The sequence below is a fragment of the Podarcis cretensis genome, assembly GCF_951804945.1.
Source record: "Podarcis cretensis genome assembly, chromosome: 2".
Lineage (NCBI taxonomy): Eukaryota > Metazoa > Chordata > Lepidosauria > Squamata > Lacertidae > Podarcis > Podarcis cretensis.
Window position 1 is genome coordinate 101,999,217 of NC_137171.1, and position 13,357 is coordinate 102,012,573.

The window sequence follows — 13,357 nt, forward strand, 5'->3', positions numbered from 1 at the left end:
TATGAAAGGAAAGTTTCTATTTTAATTCTGAAATTTCATTTCTAAAATTACACTAATGTCCAAACTGTGGCTTTTCTACCACGCTGCTTTTGGCTACTTTTGTTTAAAGCTTGCTGACTATTTTACAACTTTACGGTTGGTCCTCATCTGTCAGTGTTTTGATTCTTCTCATTATAATGGATCAACACAGCTGCAAACATTTCAAAATAAAATAAAATAGAGCTTTTAAGTTTTATTTTTTCTGCCCCCCCCCCCCCCCACTGAAAAATCATGAATTGTCTCCACAAAGTCCATTTCTCTTGCAAGTTCACACTCAGTGGACAAAAATATTCTGTGTGCTTCCTTTGAAATTCTCACATGGATAAACACACCCCCTGCCCCAGGAAAAAAATGATTCAGATTTCAATTTAGGCGGGGGGGGGGGGCAGAGGAAATGCCTCCCAAACCCATTGGTAGGTCTGGGTTCAATGGCCCTCCAATTTTGGCTGCCTTCCTGCCTCCAGTTCTGGGACAGTAAAACCAGGATGGCTGTTAAATACTCTTGGCAAGCTGCAATCATATATACCCGGTGGGCTGTGTTAAATTTGCTGGGTCACAATTCATCCAGGCCTGCTTTAAAATATAACCTGATGGGAAGGGGTGTGTGAGAGGGATTAGATCCCTCTGTCCCTTTGGCAAATCACCTCTAAGTAATCTCAGTTTTAATAAGCGTGTCTACTGGCATAGGAAGCTATTCAGATTCATTAACAGGGAGCCTACAGATATGAGAGCCAGCCGATAGGCAGCATGTGAAACCATGCCAGGAAGTCAGTTCTGCTCTGCTACACCTTATGCCAGACAAAAATCTTAGAAGCAGCGAGAATCCTAGCTGTAATCAGTTAAGCATGCTGGGATTAGAGGGGAAAAGTGGGGAGGGCGGAATGGAAATTAAAATATTCAATAAAGGCTTGCCAGCCACAGATGGATATGGCAAATGCCAAGGCAAAAAAAAAGGGGGGTGGGGATCTGCTTAGAGGAGCTGCAGAATAAACATCATCACGGAAAGGAAAGAATCAGAAGCTGAAACCAGCAAAAAAGGAAGAAGAATAGCAAATCATAAAGATTTGTGTGGAGGGTGGTTGTAGGCGAATGACAAGGGCCTGTCTAATGACACAAGTGGCTAGATTCTGATTTCTTCTTACCATTGATGCTCTTGCTGCAATTTTTATCTGCTCCCTGTATTTTTCAGTTTATAATCGTATTGGTTTGTTTTAATTTGCATTACCATCCTGGTATCACATTGCTTTGAAGTGGAGGGGTTATAAAAAGGAGATTCTGACTAAACATCAGGAAGAACTGTCTGACAGTAAGAGCTGTTTGACAGTGGGACAGATTCCCACGAGAGGTTGTGGATTCTCCTTCCTTGGAGGTTTTTAAGCAGAGGTTGGGTGGCCATCTGTCATGGATCCTTTAGAGTTTCCTGCCCTTGAGGTCCCTCCCAGTTCTACAATTCTATGATTCTTTGAATTTCTAATTTCTAATGTTTCCAATATTAAGTTCAGTTCTCCACATCAGTTTGCCAAAAAAAAAAAATTAACCCCTCATGAAAATTCACCAGTATTTTAGTGCCAATTTCCCCTCTCACACACGTTTTCATATACTCTTAAGCCTAATGTACAAGTTTTTTTTGGGGGGGGGTTACAAAACAGTGTCCCCTAATAAAATGCATTTGTGTATGCTATTTTTACTTCAGTACACATTTCTATGCACGCTTTACCCTAGTATGCACATTTTTGTACCTGTTAGCTGGCTGGTGGGTGGCATTGCAAAATTTGGAGAAAAACAAATTTCAAAGGGGGGGGGCTGTGGTTTGGTTTGCAGGTTGCAAATTAGATGGGGTTCACATTCAGATGCAAACGGAATAAAATTTCTTCCCCATCCCTAGTTCTAAGGTATATGAGGCTGGTGGGGTTTGTTTTGTTTGTTTTATTCTTTGAGGTTGACGGCATTTGGGTTTTCTTCTGTCACTTATATGTTCATTGTGAATTCATTCTGAAGAGTCTCTTCCTTTAAATTCCTAGGATTTTATCTCAGTGAAGGATTTACTTGGAAAATAAATACAACCCAAGTGGTTAAGAAAGCCCAACAGAGACTCCATCTCCTCAGAGTATTGCGAAAGAACGATGTCAATCAACATCTGATGTTCTCCTTCTACCGGTCCACAATAGAAGGTGTCCTTTCATACTGTGTCACGGTGTGGTACGCTGCTTTGACATCAACTGATAGGAAGTGCCTCAGAGGGTGGTGAATACAGCACAAGATATTATGAGCTGTCCCGTGAATCTTCTGGATGAAATAGCGGAAGAACGTTGCCTCAGGAGAGTGAGGAAAATTCTCAGGGATGATTCACACCCTGGCCAGCACTTTCTTGATCTCCTGCCCTCAGGCAGAAGATATAGAAGCATGATTAGTCGCACCAACAGGGTAAAGAACAGCTTCTATCCGTGGGCTGTTAGGCTGCTGAATGAAAAGATAACAACAGAGCAACTGACTTTTAGGTTTGGTGGGTGCGCGTCAGTAAACGAGGGGAATTAAGACTAAGAGAGCTGAGTGGGGGGTGCTCGTGTAATCTCACTGTATACAAGTTCCAGTTACAGATAGGTAGCCGTGTTGGTCTGCCATAGTCAAAACAAAATAAAAAAATTCCTTCCAGTAGCACCTTAAAGACCAACTAAGTTAGTACTCCCCTTCATGGATCACTGCCTTGCCGTGGCGAAGGGGCTTGAAGAACTCAGAGAAGCTATGAACTATGCCGAGCAGGGCACCCAAGATGAACAGGTCATAGTGGAGAGTTTTGACCAAACGTGATCCACCAGGAGGAGGGACCGGCAAGCCACTCCAGTATCCCTGCCAAGAAAACTCCATGGACAAAGACAACAGGCATATAAAAGTTATGACACTGGAAGATGAGCCCCTCAGGTCGGAAGGTGTCCAACATGCTACTGGGGAAGAGCGGAGGACAAGTACAAGTAGATCCAGAGCTGATGAAGCGGCTGGGCCAAAGCCGAAAGGACGCTCAGTTGCGGATATGCATGGAAGCGAAAGGAAAGTCCAATGCTGTAAAGAAAAATATTGCATAGGAACCTGGAATGTAAGAACCATAAACCTGGGTAAGTTGGATGTGGTCAAAAATGAGATGGCAAGAATAAATATTGACATCCTGGGCATCAGTGAACTAAAATGGACGGGAATGGGCGAATTCAGTTCGGATGACCATCATATCTACTACTGTGGGCAAGAAACCCGTAAAAGAAATGGAGTGGCCCTCATAGTCAACAAAAGAGTGGCGAAAGCTGTACTGGGATGCAATCCCAAAAATGATAGAATGATCTCGATACGAATCCAAGGCAGACCTTTTAACATCACAGTAATCCAAGTTTATGCACCAACTACTGCTGCTGAAGAAACTGAAATTGACAAATTCTATGAAGACTTACAAGACCTTATAGAAGTGACACCAAAGAAGGATGTTCTTCTCATTATAGGGGATTGGAATGCTAAAGTAGGGAATCAAGAGATAAAAGGAACAACTGGCAAGTTTGGCCTTGGAGATCAAAACGAAGCAGGGCAAAGGCTAATAGAGTTCTGTCAAGAGAACAAACTGGTCATCACAAACACGCTTTTCCAACAACACAAGAGACGACTCTACACGTGGACATCACCAGATGGGCAGCATCGTAATCAGATTGATTATATTCTCTGCAGCCAAAGATGGAGAAGCTCTATACAGTCAGCAAAAACAAGACCTGGAGCTGACTGTGGCTCAGATCATCAGCTTCTTATAGCAAAATTCAAGCTTAAACTGAAGAAAGTAGGAAAAACCACTGGGCCGGTAAGATACAATCTGAATCAAATCCCTTATGAATACACAGTGGAAGTGAGGAACAGGTTTAAGGATTTAGATTTGTTGGACAGAGTGCCTGAAGAACTATGGGTGGAGGCTCGCAACATTATACAGGAGGCAGCAACAAAAACCATCCCAATGAAAAGGAAATGCAAGAAAGCAAAGTGGCTGTCCAACGAGGCCTTACAAATAGCAGGGGAGAGAAGGCAAGCAAAATGCGAGGGAGATAGTGAAAGATACAGGAAATTGAATGCAGATTTCCAAAAAATAGCAAGGAGAGACAAGAAGGCCTTCTTAAGCGAGCAATGCAAAGAAATAGAGGAAAACAACAGAATGGGAAGAACCAGAGATCTGTTCAAGAAAATTGGAGATATGAAAGGAACATTTCGTACAAAGATTACCATAATAAAGGACAAAAGTGGTAAGGACCTAACAGAAGCAGAAGACATCAAGAAGAGGTGGCAAGAATACACAGAGGAATTATACCAGAAAGATATGGATGGCTCGTACACCCCAGGTAGTGTGGTTGCTGACCTTGAGCCAGACATCCTGGAGAGTGAAGTCAAATGGGCCTTAGAAAGCACTGCAAATAACAAGGCCAGTGGAAGTGATGATATTCCAGCTGAACTATTTAAAATTTTAAAAGATGATGCTGTTAAGGTGCTACACTCAATATGCCAGCAAATTTGGAAAACTCAGCAGTGGCCAGAGGATTGGAGAAGATCAGTCTACATCCCAATCCCAAAGAAGGGCAGTGCCAAAGAATGCTCCAACTACCGCACAATTGCACTCATTTCACACGCTAGCAAGGTTATGCTTAAAATTCTACAAGGCAGGCTTAAGCAGTATGTGGACCGAGAACTCCCAGAAGTGCAAGCTGGATTTCGAAGGGGCAGAGGAACCAGAGACCAAATTGCAAACATGCGCTGGATTATGGAGAAAGCTAGAGAGTTCCAGAAACACATCTACTTCTGCTTCATTGACTATGCAAAAGCCTTTGACTGTGTTGACCACAGCAAACTATGGCAAGTTCTTAAAGAAATGGGAGTGCCTGATCACCTCATCTGTCTCCTGAGAAATCTCTATGTGGGACAAGAAGCTACAGTTAGAACTGGATATGGAACAACTGATTGGTTCAGATCGTGAAGCTGAGGCTTCAATACTTTGGCCACCTCATGAGAAGAGAAGACTCCCTGGAAAAGACCCTGATGTTGGGAAAGATGGAGGGCACAAGGAGAAGGGGACGACAGAGGACAAGATGGTTGGACAGTGTTCTCGAAGCTACAAACATGAGTCTGACCAAACTGCGGGAGGCAGTGGAAGACAGGAGTGCCTGGCGTGCTCTGGTCCATGGGGTCACGAAGAGTCGGACACGACTAAACGACTAAACAACAACAAGTTAGTACTTGGTATGAGCTTTCGTGTGCATGCACACTTCTGAAGTGTGAAGAAGTGTGAAGGTATCTGAAGAAGTGTGCATGCACACGAAAGCTCATACCAAGTACTAACCTAGTTGGTCTTTAAGATGCTACTGGAAGGAATTTTTTTATTTTGTTTTGTATACAAGTTGTACAAGTGACAATAAAGTATTTCAATTTCAATTCCTATGAGAGCCCAATAGGGCTAATTTTGACTCTTTGGGCTCTGGACGTCCTGTTCTTCAGGTGATGGAGATGCTCTTGGATGGAAATACTATTACTTCTTTCATTTAAAAATGTGGTGCACCAGCTATGCTGTGTTTCGGGGGGCCTTTCTGTTAATCTGCCCCCCAATCCTGCCTTGAAGGCGTCACTGGGTTGAAGTGGAGTGTTAATTTAAAACACACACACATAACATTAAAAAAAATCCCTCTTATCTGTATACGATGCTGTCCACATAGTTTAGCTCTGAGAAAATGTGCTGTTTGACAGGGGAAAGCTTGTTATGACAAATCTAGTTTACTTTATAATGCTTTCAGAAAACCACACAGAAATGGTGGTGGGGGGGACTGTGTTGATCTCCAGCACTGCCACGCTGACTCTGAGGGCCGACTGAATGATTGAAACAAGTGTCCAATTGCCCTCTAGCCTTTCGCACAGGGACCATAACCATGCAGACTAATAACAGAGGCCCTTTTCACATGCAAGTGTACAATACAGATCCTAAAGGTCTGGAGGGGAGACTATGAGGTCATGCGTTTCCCCCCCCCCCCACGGCCTCTTGCATGTTGAAGGATAACTTCTGAAGCAGTGAGCCTTTTCTCTTCAAAGGGGCTCCCTGAACCATTTGGAAACCTGAAAGAGTTCTACAATTCTATGATTGCACAAAGAGTCTATAGGAATAGAAAAGGCCCCCAACTTCAGAGGTTATCCCTCAACACTTGAGCGGCCGGGAGAAGCCACGTGAGCCTGGTGGGGGGCTAAATGTACACCATATGGTACTTTAGTATCCACATTTTCATTTTGTGCATGAAGTGAGCTTCTGTCATTGGTCTATCTAGTGACATCCCTTGTCGAGCAGTTGCGAAACCAACCCTGCTAGGGTAGCTAATAGGCTAATGGGTGGAAAGAAGGAAAAATTTGGCAAAGGTCAGTCACCGAATACCTCATCTATACCAGGATGCTAGAACCCAGGGTAAAACACAGAATTTCTATAGTCTGGTGACACTGTTTTCAATACCTACATAACTGGGGTAGCTGCGTAGAGCAGCACAGCTAGAAAGGAGTCCCAAATGGACTCTGTCTCTGCATCCTTCTTATAACTATTATTAAATAAATTTCTATACCTTGTTTCATCTGAAGTGCACAGTATGTTTTACAATATAATAACACAAAAATGCATGCCACCGGGGGTGGGGGGGTGGGAACCAAGGCTAGCAGGCCTTAGGTCCCATATTGAGAAGAGAGCGTGCGGTTGGGGGGGGGGTGGAAGAGGAGGGGGGTGTCTGGAAATGGCCACATCCTCACGCCAACTTAAACAAACTTTATATGCAAGGACAGGTAGGGTTTTATAATGCAAAGCCCTGAAAAGAAACAATTGGCAGGACCTCCACAGAATCCCCTGCTTATATTTAAAATGTTCCATTTTTAAGATGTAAAGCTTTGGCTTTGTTTGGTTTAGAAGAATTTGATCAAGCTTACACGGAGCATTCTCTAGCAACCACAATGTTTTCATTTATTGATTAACAGACTAGACTAGAGCTAATGCTGATCTAAGGCATTCAAACCGCACATCTATGTTGCATTAATAGCTTTTGAAATCTATTCCTTATGTGAAGTGGAGGAGATCCAGGGGCAACCTTAGGACTAAGAACACCACCAGCCCCGGCTTGAGCATCTGCAACTTATTATCCATGATTGTTTTTCTTCTGGCTTAGTAGCTCCAATTAAGACCAACTCATCTTCCTTTGTCTCATTTGCTGAAGATAATGTAATGCCTGCCAACAGACAGCTACACCAATCAAAGACCAATAAATGCAGAAACCTTCAACCTCTACATGAGGCCACTGGGAACGATCATCTGGAGGAAGCTGTTGTCAATATGCTGATGACACCCAATTCCATTTGTCTTCTCCCCCAAATCCATTCAGAAGAAGAGGCTCAGTTGCTTAACCCGAAGCATGGCCTGGAAGCCCTTGGTAGTTGGTTGAAAACAAACAATTTATCGGAGAGATGGAGGGAATAAGGGCTGGGGTGGGAAGGGAGGGAATTAGCTGGTGCTGGTGTCTTCAAAGCTGAAAACAAAAGTATTAATTTCTAACAACATTTCAGGATTCGTTGTTGCTTTTGCTACTATAGATTAGTTACAGGTAGGTAGCTGTGTTAGTCTGCCGTAGTCGGGGGGCGCGGGGGGGGGGAATTCCTTCCAGTAGCACCTTAGAGACCAACTAAGTGTGTTATTGCATGCATACTTAGCTCATACCAATAGCAAACTTAGTTGGTCTCTAAGGTGCTACTGGAAGGAATTTTTTTTATTTTGTTTCTACTATAGATTAATAAGGCTACCCTTTTGGAATTTAGCCCTCGCTTTGGTTGAATATTTCCGAGTTAGCTTTTGCTGCCTCCTCCTTTTTTCCTTTTATATCATGTCTTTTAGGTTTCTAAGCCGATAGACAGAGGCCCTCTTGCTTTTAATCAACTGTATGCAAGCTGCCCTCCAGCCTTTTTAGCATAAAATGGGGACTAAATAATTTTTTTCAGAAATAAAATGCGATAGGTTTACAGCTTGGAAGAGAGTAAAGAATTACAGGGAGTACTTTGGGTTAAAGATGTTTTGCCATTTGCACCTTATTCACTGGTGGCCATCTTGTCAGAAAAGACAGGAAAGGTGGAAGCTGTCATGGTTGTTGTTTTTTTTAATTAAAAAAAAACCACTTCAAGGCCTGCCTGCTGCAATGTTGCTTATACAGTATGGGATGGCTTTGGGAGTTTGGCTGCTACAGACTGCTGCACATTGCTTTCTAAAGGCTGTTGAAAAACTGAGGACGTTACAGTGACGTATGTCATGGACTGGTTGGACGCAGAAGAATGGTGAGAGGAAGAAGGCTCAGAGCCTGGGGATTGGTGGTGAGACAATGATGAGTGGGCAGAGGGACAAGGTGGCAGATGCTGGACTTAGGGAGCCTGTGGCTGAGAGAAATTCAGAAGCAGAAGCAATAGAGGAGGGAGGCCAAGAGGCAGAGATGGGCCAGGCTTGTGAAGAGGTATGGCAAGCTATGACAAGCTCCCCTCCCTCCTGGTCTCCCAGAACCAGGAGGGGCATGAACTGGGAGGAGCAGAGATACGCACACAGGCCCAGTCTCTTATTGCTTGGGAAACACCCTGGAGAGGAGGAGACGTAGTCGGCTGTGAGGAGGCCCCATTAGTCTTGGCAACTGCTTCATGGGGACAAGATCCTTCGCAGATCCTGTTTTGCTAATAAAGAGTTAACTTCAGTTTGCCCTGTGTGATTTACTGCTGGCCCACTCCTGTCAGCATAGCAGTAAATCTGACTAGGAGGAGCTCTTTTGAATTATGGTGCTGGAGGAGACTCTTGAGAGTCCCATGGACTGCAAGAAGATCAAACCGATCCATTCTTAAGGAAATCAGCCCTGAGTGCTCACTGGAAGGACAGATCCTGAAGCTGAGGCTCCAGTACTTTGGCCACCTCATGAGAAGAGAAGACTCCCTGGAAAAGACCCTGATGTTGGGAAAGATGGAGGGCTCAAGGAGAAGGGGACAACAGAGGGCGAGATGGTTGGACAGTGTTCTCGAAGCTACCAGCATGAGTCTGACCAAACTGCGGGAGGCAGTGGAAGACAGGAGTGCCTGGCGTGCTCTGGTCCAAGGGGTCACGAAGAGTTGGAGACGACTAAACGACTAAACAACAACAAGGAGGAGGAGCTCCTCTTGAGAGTTCTCCTACCACCATCAGTCCACCATGGAGAGTCCATAGCCCAGGAGCAGTGTGTCACTGCTCTCTCAACCTGGATGAGGATGGGGCCAGGCAGGTCAATGGTGAGGCTGCGGTGTGCAGTTGTACCAGTGAGAGGGATGGATTGGCAGTATGATCACATGACCCCAACACTGCCACAACGCCATCTAGCCCTGTCCAGGTAAACAGGAGCAATACCACCATCAGGAAGGTGTCGTCTATATCCTCACCCTGCCAACATGTGTTGGTCCTGCCACAGCCATGGCCATAATACACAGTTATTTAGACTCAGTGCAACTGTAATCCTGTGCTTTGTTTCCTGGGAATGAGTCTACCATTGTCAGCAAGGGTCCAGCTTGTAAATCACACTGAATTTTAACGAAAGATCTCCAGCTAACTGAAACGAGCTTTGGCGAAAGATCAGCTGAAACACCAATTAGAAATGCAAATTAAAACTGCATAGAAGTGATATCATTTAAACTGCTAGCGTGAACTCGGAATTCCATCAAAGGACAAAACTATCCTGCCTCTGCTTGATTATTTCCCTCCTTATCTGACTTCCTCCAAGCTAATCTGTTACAAACAAACTTAAAAGCCTCGTTATCACCTCATTCCAGGCAAAGGAGAGTCCACCAGTTGTTCTGGTGCGCCAGCAGATGATGTCATCGCTTCTGCTTTGAAAATGTCCTGTGCTTGTGCACTCCAGCATGCTGTCCTCCACTATACCACTGATGTAATCAGATAACTTCCCTTCCGCTGCATTGACTTCCAGGCTCAAGATGCTGGAGCTTATCTTTAAAACCCTGTGTTGCCTGGAAACAATCTGATTTAAGAAAAGCCACTATCCTATCATCACAGTTTAAGGGCTTGGTGTAGTTTAGCAACATAGCTTATTCATCATGACCCAGTGCTAGCTTTTGGAAGATAGCCAACATTATTCTTATTACTTAGACATGGCTTTGGGAAAGAATAGTGTTTTAAAATCTGATTTTAATACTAATGGTCTTAACCAGCACATTTTGCATTTTTATTGTTCCGCTTTTTACAGGCCATTTTCTGACAGCAAATTGTTTTTAGTTGCCTTGGTCGCATATGTGGAAAGGCTGGGTTGAAATTTGGTAAATGAATAAATGAAGAGCCATACGTTGTGGAAGTGCTCAAACCAGTGTATCGGAGATTTAGGCCAAGGAAGCTCCTAAGGCTGCCAGAGATCTGAAGATCAACTGCCTGATTCCGTGACCTGAGGAAGAATTTTGTGCCAACTACACCTTGGAATCCTTTTTTATATTTAACAAATATTTATTTCCACATTTTCTCAACCTTCTCCAACAGCAAGAGCAGTCTTTCCTCTAAATCCACACATTTGTTTCTTATTTTATAGATTAGGTATGGGGAACCTTTGGTCTTCCAAGTGTTGTTGAACCAAAACTCCCATCATCCCCAGCAAGCATGGCCAATGGCCAAGGGATGATGGGAGTGGTAGTTTTATCAACATTAGAAAAAACCAAAAGTTCCCCAACCCAGTATAAATAGATCTCTTTCAGCTCAGGGTACAGGTCACCTTACCACAAACCATTTTGGCAGGTGTGCTGATACATCTGGTACAGTTTCAGCATCCACCCAATAATTCTTAAAGAACTCAAATGTGAAATTGCTTGTTTCTTAACAAAAAGTATGTAACGTGTCCCTGGGATCAGCCTGGAAAGTGGCCAATGTAACACCAATTTTTAGAAAGGAATACAGGAAATGTATTCTAGAAATGACACTAGAAAACTAGTGGGAATTACTGTTAATTATTGTTACTGTTAATTACTGTTAATGGTTAAACAACCAAGCATATAGAAGAACAAGCCATGCTTGAAGCAAAACCAGCATGGCTTCTGCAATGGTATGTCCTGCCTTACTAACTTTTTAGATTTCTCTGAGAGTGTCTATATAGATAGAGGCAATCCAGTTGACATAGAGTACTTGGACTTTAAAAAAAGCTTTCAATAAAGCACTTCATCGAAGATTCCTGACAAAGCAGTTGTGGAATATGAGGTGAGGTTCTTCTTGTGCAGGATATTGTTAGACCGGGGATGTGGGAAATGTGGCTCTCTAAATGTTGCTGGAGTTCAACACCCATTATCCCTGGTCATTGGCCATGCTGACTGGGATGATGGGAGTTTGAGTCCAACGTCTAAAGGGCCACAAGTTAGCCACAACATACAAAAGTTTTGCTAATGCCTCATTTTTGCATAAGATGTTATCAAAAAGAGGGTGGAGATGGACATCTGTGAATTGCCAGAAGGACCACTAGGAGGCACTGTGTTCAGACAGAGAAAGTGATATGCACCACAGAGTGGTGTAGTAGACAGGCACACAACTTTTAATGCACAAATGAGTCATCATCACAACTCGGCTCCTCTTTCCCATCAGCCCTTGCTCTGAGCAAAGCTTAGCAGAATCAGCGCACATTGGAACAAAAGGGGGACTTTGTATGCAGTGGCTGTTGAGTAAATTGCAAGTAGCGTGGGTCCATTTTATTTTATGCAAATGTATAGCCTTGTAATACTATAACAAAAAAGGCACTCCATAACATTTACAAATTCTACCCCCCCCCCACACACATTATTTCAGTTGGAAATCCCTTTTAATGCATAGAGCCATTTAATTTCCACTCTGCCCTAACTCTTTGGGGTAAATCTAACTTAGGGGTTGCCAATGTTGTGCCCTTCAAATATTGCTGGATTCCAGCTCCCATGAGTAACGTCCCGGACCACTGGCCATGTTGGCTGGGTTTGATGGGAGTTGGAGTCAAAACATCTAGGACACACCACATTGGTACCCCCTGATCTAACTGCTCGATTATTTTGTGCTCAAAATCATTCCTGTACGGTTTGGTATCACTCTCCAAATGCTTCGCGGCTGCTGGGATTGTTTCCAACATGAAGTAAGAACAGAAATTTTGGCACGAATTCTTTCCAGAATTAAATGCGGATCCATCATGCTGGAGTTCACTTCTCAACAAGGGTATGAGAGTTTTGTGCTTTCGTATAAGGTCCCTTCACAAAACAAAACGAAAGGAAAAGAGAAGAGAAGAGAAACTAGGAGGAAAGCACAAAAGCTGATGACAGATGCTAAGCCACAAAGCCAAAGTTAATGCAGAAAGCAGAAAGGAAGGCAGTGTGACAAACTCTCCACTGCACCATGAGATGATAAAACAAGGACTATGGAATAAGAATCCAAACTAGACACCACAGTGCAACCAACACACTTTTATAGACAAGACCCCACTGCCTTCAAATAATAACTCAGACCCAGGTGGATCTGAGCCCAAACACCTGTGTCTTTTTCTAACTCATGCGGGATAACCCCTTTACTTCCACAAATGGAAAATGGCAACACGCCATCTCATAGCTCCTATGTTAGTCTAGTCACACAAGCACATTTTGCATGAAAAGTTTTAAACACCCCCCCCCTCAAAAAAACCAACAACAACCCAGCTGCTGGCATATCATTGGAACTGATTCTCATAACAATTTATTCCTTAGAATGTTAGGTGCAGCTTTTCAATAAAATTGAAGTACCTACATTTTCCTACTTATGCCAAATGGGAGGCTGGTTACTCCACAAAGAACCTGTTTAGCAGGGTTTGAAACTTGGGGTGGAGGGAAAGAGGGCCCTGGATAAAATATTCCTCTGTTGTCCCCTTGCCTCTGTCAGTGGTCCTCAAGGTGTTTACCTGGCTGTGGTGGTAGTGCTGCAATCAGAACCAGGCAGCTGGGTCTAGATACCATTTTAGTTCCCCATAATCCCCTGGGGTGATACTAGGTCAGGGGCATTGAGGGAAATTAAAAGGGTGTCTAGACCCAGCTGTCTGATGCTTCTCAGAGTACTGGACCAACGGTGAGGGACGCACGGCAGGCATCAGAAGTGGACCTACTTCTCACCTGCACTGAGACCTTGGCAACTGCCTAAGGATGCCTTCTTCTTCTTGTTGTTGTTATTTATTAAAAAATTATTTACAAATTATTAAAAATTTATTAAAAATTCCAATCAAACCAAATTATATATTCCAAATTATACAAATTATCCAGTAAT